This window comes from Miniopterus schreibersii (assembly GCF_964146895.1).
Source record: "Miniopterus schreibersii genome assembly, chromosome: 2".
NCBI lineage: Eukaryota > Metazoa > Chordata > Mammalia > Chiroptera > Miniopteridae > Miniopterus > Miniopterus schreibersii.
The window spans coordinates 90,428,026-90,441,430 of record NC_138102.1 but is presented as its reverse complement, the minus strand read 5'-3'; positions in this window follow the sequence as shown (position 1 = coordinate 90,441,430).

Genomic DNA, 13,405 nt, shown 5'->3' with positions numbered 1-13,405 from the left:
CCTGCAGGAGCTTTTTGCAACATTCATTGTTTGGCTAATTTCTTTAGGGTTGCTTCTGGAAGGTCTTTCAACTTTGGCCCATTCCCGCTTCGTACGAAATTTTTTCACAGCGCTGTTTCCAAGTGTCCACAAAGAGCTGCTGCTGGAAACTGTGCACATGCACATCTCCCATACTGGTGTGCTCGTTTCACTACCTGGATTTTGGTTTCCTCTTCCTTCTTTGAAATGACAAGCCTTCATTCAACATGTACACACACCTTGTAGCAGTTTCAGCTTTAAGCATGTTGGTGTTCTCAAAAGGCTGTGTAACATGTGTAGAGTGTGTCACTCTCCAGTACTGAATACACAACTTAGAGTTCCTTTCCCCACAGACATGCAAACACATCTTTTTGGGGGAGTCCTATTTAAGATCAGGTGGAAATGTAAGGGTTTCATCGAGAAGATGAAGTCAATCATGCTTTTGCACTCTGCAACCGATAGAAATGAATTTTGTAGAATCACCTCTGAATTTCACTGCAAAATGCCCTTCTTTTCTGCTTTCTTGAATGTTCTCGAAGCATTAGGTGAAAGAGCGTGTTTCATCAAGGGTGAAGCAGTGTGAGTTTTCCTAGATTTCAAGTGATTTGAGAAACATATTCCGCGTTTTTCCACATTGTCTATAAACAGCAGGAGGCTTGCAAGAGATTGAAACAATGCATCCCAAAACATATTCCACCAGTGAAAACACACATTTCTACAAAGACCTTGAAAGAGCAGGCAAAAGAATAGTGGCTGAGTGTTCTTTCAGAGCGAAACATGCATTTCATTCTTCTAGAGTGAGTTTTCAGCCTGGAATTCATATGCATTTTGAACTCTGCAGAATGTAGCTACCTGCTCGGGGGTTCTGTCAGAGAAGCACCTTTCCTGCAGGAGCTTATTGCAACATTCATTGTTTGGCTAATTTCTTTAGGGTTGGTTTTGGAAGGTCTTTCAACTTTGGCCAAATCCCGCTTCGTACGATTTTTTTTCACACTGCTGTTTCCAAGTGTCCACAAAGAGCTGCTGCTGGAAACGGTACACATGCACATCTCCCATACTGGTGTGCTCGTTTCACTACCTGGATTTCGGTTTCCTCCTCCTTCTTTGAAATGACAAGCCTTCATTCAGCATGCTACACACGCGTTGTAGCAGTTTCCGTTTGAAACATGTTGGTGCTCTCAAAACGCTGTGTAACCTGAGTAGAGTGTGTCACTCTCCAGCACTGAATACACAACTTAGAGCTCCTTTCGCCACCGACACGCAAACACATCTTTTTGGGAAAGTCCTAATTCAGGTCACTTGGAAATGTAAGGGTTTCATCGAGAACATGAAGTGAATCATGCTTTTCCACTCTGCAACAGATAGAAATGACTTTTCCTACATGCCCGCCTGAAATTCACTGCAAAATGGACCTCTTTCCTGCTTTCTTGAATGTTCTCAACGCATTAGGTGAAAGAGCGTGTTTGAGCAAGAGTGATGCAGTGTGCTTCTTCCTGGATTTCAAGTGATTTGGGAAACCCCATCCGCGTTTCTCCATATTGTCTTAAAAACAACATGAGGCTTGCAAGAGATTGAAACAATGCATCCCAAAACATATTCCACCAGTGAAAACACACGTTTCTACAAAGTCCTTGAAGAAGCAAGCAAAAGAATAGTGGCTGAGTGATATTTGCGAGAGAAACATGCATTTCATCCCTCTGGAGTAAATTTTCAGCCTGGAATTCATCTGCATTTTGTACTGTGCAGAATGTATCTACCTGCTCGGGGGTTGTGTCATAGAAGCACCTTTCCTGCAGGAGCTTATTGCAACAGTCATCGTTTGGCTAAGTTCTTTAGGGTTGGTTTTGGAAGGTCTTTCAACTTTGGCCCAATCCCGTTTCGTACGAAATTTTTTCACAGCGCTGTTTCCAAGTGTCCACAAAGAGCTGCTGCTGGAAACTGTACACATGCACATCTCCCATACTGGTGTGCTCGTTTCACTACCTGGATTTTGGTTTCCTCTTCCTTCTTTGAAATGACAAGCCTTCATTCAACATGTACAAACACCTTGTAGCAGTTTCAGCTTTAACCATGTTGGTGTTCTCAAAGGACTGTGTAACCTGTCTAGGGTGTGTCACTCTCCAGTACTGAATACACAACTTAGAGTTCCTTTCATCACAGACATGCAAACACATCTTTTTGAGGGAGTCCTATTTAAGATCAGGTGGAAATGTAAGGGTTTCATCGAGAAGATGAAGTCAATCATGCTTTTGCACTCTGCAACAGATAGAAATGACTTTTTGTAGTAGCACGTCTGAATTTCACTGCAAAATGCCCTTCTTTTCTGCTTTCTTGAATGTTCTCGAAGCATTAGGTAAAAGAGCGTGTTTGATCAAGGGTGAAGCAGTGTGAGTTTTCCTAGATTTCAAGTGATTTGAGAAACATATTCCGCGTTTTTCCACATTGTCTATAAACAGCAGGAGGCTTGCAAGAGATTGAAACAATGCATCCCAAAACATATTCCACCAGTGAAAACACACATTTCTACAAAGACCTTGAAAGAGCAGGCAAAAGAATAGTGGCTGAGTGTTCTTTCAGAGAGAAACATGCATTTCATTCTTCTAGAGTGAGTTTTCAGCCTGGAATTCATATGCATTTTGAACTCTGCAGAATGTAGCTACCTGCTCGGGGGTTCTGTCAGAGAAGCACCTTTCCTGCAGGAGCTTATTGCAACATTCATTGTTTGGCTAATTTCTTTAGGGTTGGTTTTGGAAGGTCTTTCAACTTTGGCCAAATCCCGCTTCGTACGAAATTTTTTCACACTGGTGTTTCCAAGTGTCCACAAAGAACTGCTGCTGGAAACGGTACACATGCACATCTCCCATACTGGTCTGCTCGTTTCACTACCTGGATTTCCGTTTCCTCCTCCTACTTTGAAATGACAAGCCTTCATTCAGCATGCTACACACGCCTTGTAGCAGTTTCAGTTTTAAACATGTTGGTGCTCTCAAAACGCTGTGGAACCTGAGTAGAGTGAGTCACTCTCCAGCACTGAATACACAACTTAGAGCTCCTTTCGCCACAGACACGCAAACACATCTTTTTGGGAAAGTCCTAATTCAGGTCACTTGGAAATGTAAGGGTTTCATCGAGAACATGAAGTGAATCATGCTTTTCCACTCTGCAACAGATAGAAATGACTTTTCCTACATGCCCGCCTGAAATTCACTGCAAAATGGACCTCTTTCCTGCTTTCTTGAATGTTCTCAACGCATTAGGTGAAAGAGCGTGTTTGAGCAAGAGTGATGCAGTGTGCTTCTTCCTGGATTTCAAGTGATTTGGGAAACCCCATCCGCGTTTCTCCATATTGTCTTAAAAACAACATGAGGCTTGCAAGAGATTGAAACAATGCATCCCAAAACATATTCCACCAGTGAAAACACACGTTTCTACAAAGTCCTTGAAGAAGCAAGCAAAAGAATAGTGGCTGAGTGATATTTGCGAGAGAAACATGCATTTCATCCCTCTGGAGTAAATTTTCAGCCTGGAATTCATCTGCATTTTGTACTGTGCAGAATGTATCTACCTGCTCGGGGGTTGTGTCATAGAAGCACCTTTCCTGCAGGAGCTTATTGCAACAGTCATCGTTTGGCTAAGTTCTTTAGGGTTGGTTTTGGAAGGTCTTTCAACTTTGGCCCAATCCCGCTTCGTACGAAATTTTTTCACAGCGCTGTTTCCAAGTGTCCACAAAGAGCTGCTGCTGGAAACTGTACACATGCACATCTCCCATACTGGTGTGCTCGTTTCACTACCTGGATTTTGGTTTCCTCTTCCTTCTTTGAAATGACAAGCCTTCATTCAACATGTACAAACACCTTGTAGCAGTTTCAGCTTTAACCATGTTGGTGTTCTCAAAGGACTGTGTAACCTGTCTAGGGTGTGTCACTCTCCAGTACTGAATACACAACTTAGAGTTCCTTTCCCCACAGACATGCAAACACATCTTTTTGGGGGAGTCCTATTTAAGATCAGGTGGAAATGTAAGGGTTTCATCGAGAAGATGAAGTCAATCATGCTTTTGCACTCTGCAACAGATAGAAATGACTTTTTGTAGTAGCACGTCTGAATTTCACTGCAAAATGCCCTTCTTTTCTGCTTTCTAGAATGTTCTCGAAGCATTAGGTAAAAGAGCGTGTTTGATCAAGGGTGAAGCAGTGTGAGTTTTCCTAGATTTCAAGTGATTTGAGAAACATATTCCGCGTTTTTCCACATTGTCTATAAACAGCAGGAGGCTTGCAAGAGATTGAAACAATGCATCCCAAAACATATTCCACCAGTGAAAACACACATTTCTACAAAGACCTTGAAAGAGCAGGCAAAAGAATAGTGGCTGAGTGTACTTTCAGAGAGAAACATGCATTTCATTCTTCTAGAGTGAGTTTTCAGCCTGGAATTCATATGCATTTTGAACTCTGCAGAATGTAGCTACCTGCTCGGGGGTTCTGTCATAGAAGCACCTTTCCTGCAGGAGCTTATTGCAACATTCATTGTTTGGCTAATTTCTTTAGGGTTGGTTTTGGAAGGTCTTTCAACTTTGGCCAAATCCCGCTTCGTACGAAATTTTTTCACACTGCTGTTTCCAAGTGTCCACAAAGAACTGCTGCTGGAAACGGTACACATGCACATCTCCCATACTGGTCTGCTCGTTTCACTACCTGGATTTCCGTTTCCTCCTCCTACTTTGAAATGACAAGCCTTCATTCAGCATGCTACACACGCCTTGTAGCAGTTTCAGTTTTAAACATGTTGGTGCTCTCAAAACGCTGTGTAACCTGAGTAGAGTGAGTCACTCTCCAGCACTGAATACACAACTTAGAGCTCCTTTCGCCACAGACACGCAAACACATCTTTTTGGGAAAGTCCTAATTCAGGTCACTTGGAAATGTAAGGGTTTCATCGAGAACATGAAGTGAATCATGCTTATCCACTCTGCAACAGATAGAAATGACTTTTTCTACATACCCGTCTGAAATTCACTGCAAAATGGACATCTTTCCTGCTTTCTTGAATGTTCTCAACGCATTAGGTGAAAGAGCGTGTTTGAGCAAAAGTGAGGCAGTGTGCTTCTTCCTGGATTTCAAGTGTTTTGGGAAACCTCATCCGCGTTTTTTCACATTGTCTAAGAAACAACATGAGGCTTGCAAGAGATTGAAACAATGCATCCCAAAACATATTCCACCAGTGAAAACACACGTTTCTACAAAGGCCTTGGAGAAGCAAGCAAAAGAATAGTGGCTGAGTGATCTTTGCGAGAGAAACATGCATTTCATCCTTCTGGAGTAAATTTTCAGCCTGGAATTTATATGCATTTTGTACTGTGCAGAATGTATCTACCTGCTCGGGGGTTGTGTCATAGAAGCACCTTTCCTGCAGGAGCTTATTGCAACACTCATCGTTTGGCTAAGTTCTTTAGGGTTGGTTTTGGAAGGTCTTTCAACTTTGGCCCAATCCCGCTTCGTACGAAATTTTTTCACAGCGCTGTTTCCAAGTGTCCACAAAGAGCTGCTGCTGGAAACTGTACACATGCACATCTCCCATACTGGTGTGCTCGTTTCACTACCTGGATTTTGGTTTCCTCTTCCTTCTTTGAAATGACACACCTTCATTCAACATGTACAAACACCTTGTAGCAGTTTCAGCTTTAACCATGTTGGTGTTCTCAAAGGGCTGTGTAACCTGTCTAGGGTGTGTCACTCTCCAGTACTGAATACACAACTTAGAGTTCCTTTCATCACAGACATGCAAACGCATCTTTTTGGGGGAGTCCTATTTAAGATCAGGTGGAAATGTAAGGGTTTCATCGAGAAGATGAAGTCAATCATGCTTTTGCACTCTGCAACAGATAGAAATGACTTTTTGTAGTAGCACGTCTGAATTTCACTGCAAAATGCCCTTCTTTTCTGCTTTCTTGAATGTTCTCGAAGCATTAGGTGAAAGAGCGTGTTTGAACAAGGGTGAAGCAGTGTGAGTTTTCCTAGATTTCAAGTGATTTGAGAAACATATTCCGCGTTTTTCCACATTGTCTATAAACAGCAGGAGGCTTGCAAGAGATTGAAACAATGCATCCCAAAACATATTCCACCAGTGAAAACACACATTTCTACAAAGACCTTGAAAGAGCAGGCAAAAGAATAGTGCCTGAGTGTTCTTTCAGAGAGAAACATGCATTTCATTCTTCTAGAGTGAGTTTTCAGCCTGGAATTCATATGCATTTTGAACTCTGCAGAATGTAGCTACCTCGTCGGGGGTTCTGTCAGAGAAGCACCTTTCCTGCAGGAGCTTATTGCAACATTCATTGTTTGGCTAATTTCTTTAGGGTTGGTTTTGGAAGGTCTTTCAACTTTGGCCAAATCCCGCTTCGTACGAAATTTTTTCACACTGCTGTTTCCAAGTGTCCACAAAGAACTGCTGCTGGAAACGGTACACATGCACATCTCCCATACTGGTGTGCTCGTTTCACTACCTGGATTTCCGTTTCCTCCTCCTTCTTTGAAATGACAAGCCTTCATTCAGCATGCTACACACGCCTTGTAGCAGTTTCCGTTTAAACATGTTGGTGCTCTCAAAACGCTGTGTAACCTGAGTAGAGTGTGTCACTCTCCAGCACTGAATACACAACTTAGAGCTCCTTTCGCCACAGACACGCAAACACATCTTTTTGGGAAAGTCCTAATTCAGGTCACTTGGAAATGTAAGGGTTTCATCGAGAACATGAGGTTAATCATGCTTTTCCACTCTGCAACAGATAGAAATGACTTTTCCTACATGCCCGCCTGAAATTCACTGCAAAATGGACCTCTTTCCTGCTTTCTTGAATGTTCTCAACGCATTAGGTGAAAGAGCGTGTTTGAGCAAGAGTGATGCACTGTGCTTCTTCCTGGATTTCAAGTGTTTTGGGATACCTCATCCGCGTTTTTTCACATTGTCTAAGAAACAACATGAGCCTTGCAAGGGATTGAAACAATGCATCCCAAAACATATTCCACCAGTGAAAACACACATTTCTACAAAGACCTTGAAAGAGCAGGCAAAAGAATAGTGGCTGAGTGTTCTTTCAGAGAGAAACATGCATTTCATTCTTCTAGAGTGAGTTTTCAGCCTGGAATTCATATGCATTTTGAACTCTGCAGAATGTAGCTACCTGCTCGGGGGTTCTGTCAGAGAAGCACCTTTCCTGCAGGAGCTTATTGCAACATTCATTGTTTGGCTAATTTCTTTAGGGTTGGTTTTGGAAGGTCTTTCAACTTTGGCCAAATCCCGCTTCGTACGAAATTTTTTCACACTGCTGTTTCCAAGTGTCCACAAAGAACTGCTGCTGGAAACGGTACACATGCACATCTCCCATACTGGTCTGCTCGTTTCACTACCTGGATTTCGGTTTCCTCCTCCTACTTTGAAATGACAAGCCTTCATTCAGCATGCTACACACGCCTTGTAGCAGTTTCAGTTTTAAACATGTTGGTGCTCTCAAAACGCTGTGTAACCTGAGTAGAGTGAGTCACTCTCCAGCACTGAATACACAACTTAGAGCTCCTTTCGCCACAGACACGCAAACACATCTTTTTGGGAAAGTCCTAATTCAGGTCACTTGGAAATGTAAGGGTTTCATCGAGAACAGAAAGTGAATCATGCTTTTCCACTCTGGAACAGATAGAAATGACTTTTCCTACATGCCCGTCTGAAATTCACTGCAAAATGGACATCTTTCCTGCTTTCTTGAATGTTCTCAACGCATTAGGTGAAAGAGCGTGTTTGAGCAAGAGTGAGGCAGTGTGCTTCTTCCTGGATTTCAAGTGATTTGGGAAACCTCATCCGCGTTTTTCCACATTGTCTAAGAAACAACATGAAGCTTGCAAGAGATTGAAACAATGCATCTCAAAACATATTCCACCCCTGAAAACACACGTTTCTACAAAGGCCTTGGAGAGGCAAGCAAAAGAATAGTGGCTGAGTGATCTTTGCGAGAGAAACATGCATTTCATCCTTCTGGAGTAAATTTTCAGCCTGGAATTCATCTGCATTTTGTACTGTGCAGAATGTATCTACCTGCTCGGGGGTTGTGTCATAGAAGCACCTTTCCTGCAGGAGCTTATTGCAACAGTCATCGTTTGGCTAAGTTCTTTAGGGTTGGTTTTGGAAGGTCTTTCAACTTTGGCCCAATCCCGCTTCGTACGAAATTTTTTCACAGCGCTGTTTCCAAGTGTCCACAAAGAGCTGCTGCTGGAAACTGTACACATGCACATCTCCCATACTGGTGTGCTCGTTTCACTACCTGGATTTTGGTTTCCTCTTCCTTCTTTGAAATGACAAGCCTTCATTCAACATGTACACACACCTTGTAGCAGTTTCAGCTTTAAGCATGTTGGTGTTATCAAAAGGCTGTGTAACCTGTGTAGAGTGTGTCACTCTCCAGTACTGAATACACAACTTAGAGTTCCTTTCATCACAGTCATGCAAACACATCTTTTTGGGGGAGTCCTATTTAAGATCAGGTGGAAATGTTAGGGTTTCATCGACAAGATGAAGTCAATCATGCTTTTCACTCTGCAACCGATAGAAATGACTTTTTGTAGAAGCCCTTCTGAATTTCACTGCAAAATGCCCTTCTTTTCTTCTTTCTTGACTGTTCTCGAAGCATTAGGTGAAAGAGCGTGTTTGAACAAGGGTGAAGCAGTGTGAGTTTTCCTAGATTTCAAGTGATTTGAGAAACATATTCCGCGTTTTTCCACATTGTCTATAAACAGCAGGAGGCTTGCAAGAGATTGAAACAATGCATCCCAAAACATATTCCACCAGTGAAAACACACATTTCTACAAAGACCTTGAAAGAGCAGGCAAAAGAATAGTGGCTGAGTGTTCTTTCAGAGAGAAACATGCATTTCATTCTTCTAGAGTGAGTTTTCAGCCTGGAATTCATATGCATTTTGAACTCTGCAGAATGTAGCTACCTGCTCAGGGGTTCTGTCAGAGAAGCACCTTTCCTGCAGGAGCTTATTGCAACATTCATTGTTTGGCTAATTTCTTTAGGGTTGGTTTTGGAAGGTCTTTCAACTTTGGCCAAATCCCGCTTCGTACGAAATTTTTTCACACTGCTGTTTCCAAGTGTCCACAAAGAGCTGCTGCTGGAAACGGTACACATGCACATCTCCCATACTGGTCTGCTCATTTCACTACCTGGATTTCGGTTTCCTCCTCCTACTTTGAAATGACAAGCCTTCATTCAGCATGCTACACACGCCTTGTAGCAGTTTCAGTTTTAAACATGTTAGTGCTCTCAAAAGGCTGTGTAACCTGAGTAGAGTGAGTCACTCTCCAGCACTGAATACACAACTTAGAGCTCCTTTCGCCACAGACACGCAAACACATCTTTTTGGGAAAGTCCTAATTCAGGTCACTTGGAAATTTAAGGGTTTCATCGAGAACATGAAGTGAATCATGCTTTTCCACTCTGGAACAGATAGAAATGACTTTTCCTACATGCCCGTCTGAAATTCACTGCAAAATGGACATCTTTCCTGCTTTCTTGAATGTTCTCAACGCATTAGGTGAAAGAGTGTGTTTGAGCAAGAGTGAGGCAGTGTGCTTCTTCCTGGATTTCAAGTGATTTGGGAAACCTCATCCGCGTTTTTCCACATTGTCTAAGAAACAACATGAAGCTTGCAAGAGATTGAAACAATGCATCCCAAAACATATTCCACCCCTGAAAACACACGTTTCTACAAAGGCCTTGGAGAAGCAAGCAAAAGAATAGTGGCTGAGTGATCTTTGCGAGAGAAACATGCATTACATCCTTCTGGAGTAAATTTTCAGCCTGGAATTCATATGCATTTTGTACTGTGCAGAATGTATCTACCTGCTCGGGGGTTGTGTCATAGAAGCACCTTTCCTGCAGGAGCTTATTGCAACAGTCATCGTTTGGCTAAGTTCTTTAGGGTTGGTTTTGGAAGGTCTTTCAACTTTGGCCCAATCCCGCTTCGTACGAAATTTTTTCACAGCGCTGTTTCCAAGTGTCCACAAAGAGCTGCTGCTGGAAACTGTACACATGCACATCTCCCATACTAGTGTGCTCGTTTCACTATCTGGATTTTGGTTTCCTCTTCCTTCTTTGAAATGACAAGCCTTCATTCAACATGTACAAACACCTTGTAGCAGTTTCAGCTTTAACCATGTTGGTGTTCTCAAAGGGCTGTGTAACCTGTTTAGGGTGTGTCACTCTCCAGTACTGAATACACAACTTAGAGTTACTTTCATCACAGTCATGCAAACACATCTTTTTGGGGGATTCCTATTTAAGATCAGGTGGAAATGTAAGGGTTTCATCGACAGGATGAAGTCAATCATGCTTTTCACTCTGCAACCGATAGAAATGACTTTTTGTAGTAGCACGTCTGAATTTCACTGCAAAATGCCCTTCTTTTCTGCTTTCTTGAATGTTCTCGAAGCATTAGGTGAAAGAGCGTGTTTGATCAAGGGTGAAGCAGTGTGAGTTTTCCTAGATTTCAAGTGATTTGAGAAACATATTCCGCGTTTTTCCACATTGTCTATAAACAGCAGGAGGCTTGCAAGAGATTGAAACAATGCATCCCAAAACATATTCCACCAGTGAAAACACACATTTCTACAAAGACCTTGAAAGAGCAGGCAAAAGAATAGTGGCTGAGTGTTCTTTCAGAGAGAAACATGCATTTCATTCTTCTAGAGTGAGTTTTCAGCCTGGAATTCATATGCATTTTGAACTCTGCAGAATGTAGCTACCTGCTCGGGGGTTCTGTCATAGAAGCACCTTTCCTGCAGGAGCTTATTGCAACATTCATTGTTTGGCTAATTTCTTTAGGGTTGGTTTTGGAAGGTCTTTAAACTTTGGCCAAATCCCACTTCGTACGAAATTTTTTCACACTGCTGTTTCCAAGTGTCCACAAAGAACTGCTGCTGGAAACGGTACACATGCACATCTCCCATACTGGTGTGCTCGTTTCACTACCTGGATTTCCGTTTCCTCCTCCTTCTTTGAAATGACAAGCCTTCATTCAGCATGCTACACACGCCTTGTAGCACTTTCCGTTTAAACATGTTGGTGCTCTCAAAACGCTGTGTAACCTGAGTAGAGTGTGTCACTCTCCAGCACTGAATACACAACTTAGAGCTCCTTTCGCCACAGACACGCAAACACATCTTTTTGGGAAAGTCCTAATTCAGGTCACTTGGATATGTAAGGGTTTCATCGAGAACATGAGGTTAATCATGCTTTTCCACTCTGCAACAATAGAAATGACTTTTCCTACATGCCCGTCTGAAATTCACTGCAAAATGACCCTCTTTCCTGCTTTCTTGAATGTTCTCAACGCATTAGGTGAAAGAGCGTGTTTGAGCAAGAGTGATGCAGTGTGCTTCTTCCTGGATTTCAAGTGATTTGGGAAACCTCATCCGCGTTTTTCCACATTGTCTAAGAAACAACATGAGGCTTGCAAGAGATTGAAACAATGCATCCCAAAACATATTCCACCAGTGAAAACACACGTTTCTATAAAGGCCTTGAAGAAGCAAGCAAAAGAATAGTGGCTGAGTGATCTTTGCGAGAGAAACATGCATTTCATCCTTCTGGAGTAAATTTTCAGCTTGGAATTCATCTGCATTTTGTACTGTGCAGAATGTATCTACCTGCTCGGGGGTTGTGTCATAGAAGCACCTTTCCTGCAGGAGCTTATTGCAACAGTCATCGTTTGGCTAAGTTCTTTAGGGTTGGTTTTGGAAGGTCTTTCAACTTTGGCCCAATCCCGCTTCGTACGAAATTTTTTCACAGCGCTGTTTCCAAGTGTCCACAAAGAGCTGCTGCTGGAAACTGTACACATGCACATCTCCCATACTGGTGTGCTCGTTTCACTACCTGGATTTTGGTTTCCTCTTCCTTCTTTGAAATGACAAGCCTTCATTCAACATGTACAAACACCTTGTAGCAGTTTCAGCTTTAAGCATGTTGGTGTTCTCAAAGGGCAGTGTAACCTGTGTAGAGTGTGTCACTCTCCAGTACTGAATACACAACTTAGAGTTCCTTTCATCACAGACATGCAAACACATCTTTTTGGGGGAGTCCTATTTAAGATCAGTTGGAAATGTAAGGGTTTCATCGAGAAGATGAAGTCAATCATGCTTTTGCACTCTGCAACAGATAGAAATGACTTTTTGTAGTAGCACGTCTGAATTTCACTGCAAAATGCCCTTCTTTTCTGCTTTCTTGAATGTTCTCGAAGCATTAGGTGAAAGAGCGTGTTTGATCAAGGGTGAAGCAGTGTGAGTTTTCCTAGATTTCAAGTGATTTGAGAAACATATTCCGCGTTTTTCCACATTGTCTATAAACAGCAGGAGGCTTGCAAGAGATTGAAACAATGCATCCCAAAACATATTCCACCAGTGAAAACACACATTTCTACAAAGACCTTGAAAGAGCAGGCAAAAGAATAGTGGCTGAGTGTTCTTTCAGAGAGAAACATGCATTTCATTCTTCTAGAGTGAGTTTTCAGCCTGGAATTCATATGCATTTTGAACTCTGCAGAATGTAGCTACCTGCTCGGGGGTTCTGTCAGAGAAGCACCTTTCCTGCAGGAGCTTATTGCAACATTCATTTTTTGGCTAATTTCTTTAAGGTTGGTTTTGGAAGGTCTTTCAACTTTGGCCAAATCCCGCTTCGTACGAAATTTTTTCACACTGCTGTTTCCAAGTGTCCACAAAGAACTGCTGCTGGAAACGGTACACATGCATATCTCCCATACTGGTCTGCTCGTTTCACTACCTGGATTTCGGTTTCCTCCTCCTACTTTGAAATGACAAGCCTTCATTCAGCATGCTACACACGCCTTGTAGCAGTTTCAGTTTTAAACATGTTGGTGCTCTCAAAACTCTGTGTAACCTGAGTAGAGTGTGTCACTCTCCAGCACTGAATACACAACTTAGAGCTCCTTTCGCCACAGACACGCAAACACATCTTTTTGGGAAAGTCCTAATTCAGGTCACTTGGAAATGTAAGGGTTTCATCGAGAACATGAAGTGAATCACGCTTTTCCACTCTGCAAAAGATAGAAATGACTTTTCCTACATGCCCGTTTGAAATTCACTGCGAAATGGACCTCTTTCCTGCTTTCTTGAATGTTCTCAACGCATTAGGTGAAAGAGCGTGTTTGAGCAAGAGTGAGGCAGTGTGCTTCTTCCTGGATTTCAAGTGATTTGGGAAACCTCATCCGCGTTTTTCCACATTGTCTAAGAAACAACATGAGGCTTGCAAGAGATTAAAACAATGCATCCCAAAACATATTCCACCAGTGAAAACACACGTTTCTATAAAGGCCTTGAAGAA